The sequence below is a fragment of the Fukomys damarensis genome, unplaced genomic scaffold (assembly GCF_012274545.1).
Source record: "Fukomys damarensis isolate Sample0158 unplaced genomic scaffold, DMR_v1.0_HiC HiC_scaffold_39, whole genome shotgun sequence".
NCBI classification, from domain to species: domain Eukaryota; kingdom Metazoa; phylum Chordata; class Mammalia; order Rodentia; family Bathyergidae; genus Fukomys; species Fukomys damarensis.
This window is the reverse complement of record NW_022900951.1, coordinates 67983427-67984574: the sequence shown is the minus strand read 5'-3', so window position 1 is coordinate 67984574 and position 1148 is coordinate 67983427.

Below are 1148 nucleotides of genomic sequence, written 5' to 3'. Positions count from 1 at the left end.
TGTTTCCAAGATTTAGTTATTACAAACTTTGCCGCTATAAACATGGGTGCACATGCATCTCTGTGATATGATTCTTTTAGTTCTCTTGGAAAGATACCCAGCAGAGGGATGGCTGGGTCAAATGGAACCTCCAGTCCAAGCTCTTTGAGGTATCTCCATATTGATTTCCATAGTGGTTGCACTAGTCTGCACTCCCACCAACAATGGAGGAGGGTTCCTTTCTCCCCACAACCCCGCCAACATTTGTTATTGTGTGATTTCTTGATAGCAGCCATTCTTTGTGGGGTGAGGTGGAATCTCAGTGTTGTTTTCATCTGCATCTCTCGAATGACCAGTGATGTGGAACATTTTTTCAAATGTTTTCTTGCTGCTTTTATTCTTTGTCTGAGAAATGTCTGTTCATTTCGGATGCCCATTTTTGAATCAGGTCTTTATATTTGGGGGTACTGATTGTTTTGAGTTCTTTATATATCCTTGATAATAGTCCTTTGTCTGAGGTACAGCTGGTAAAAATTTTTTCCCACATTGTAGATTGTCTCTTAGTTCTGCTGATGGTTTCTTTTGAAGTACAGAAGCTTTTTAGTAAGATGAGATCCCAGTTGTTGATTCTATCTGCTAGTTCCCGTGCTACTGAGGATTTGTTCATAAAGTCTTTTCCTATACCAATGTCTTCCAGAGTTCTGCCTAACTTACCTTCCAGCAAGTTTAATGTTTCTGTTTTAGTATTTAGATCTTTAATCCATTTGGATTTTAATTTAGTGCATGGCAAAAGATAAGGGTCTAATTTTAATCTGTGGCAGGTTGACATCCAGTTTTTCCAACACCATTTATTAAAGAGGCTATCTTTCCTCCACTGAGGATGGTCAGCTCCTTTGTCAAAGATGAGGTAGCTGAGTACATCTGCATTTGTTTTTCTGTCTTCCAGTCTGTCCCACTGATCCTCAGGCCTATTTCTTTGCCAGTACCATGCTGTTTTTATCACAGTGGCTTTGTAGTATAGTTTCAAATTGTGAATTGTTACACCTAGTGCCATGTGTCTGTTGCCTAAAATGGCTTTTGCTGTTGTAGGTCTCATGATTCCAGATGAATTTTTGGATTTTTTTTTCTAGTTCTGTGAAATATAGTGTTGGAATTTCAATTGGCATTGC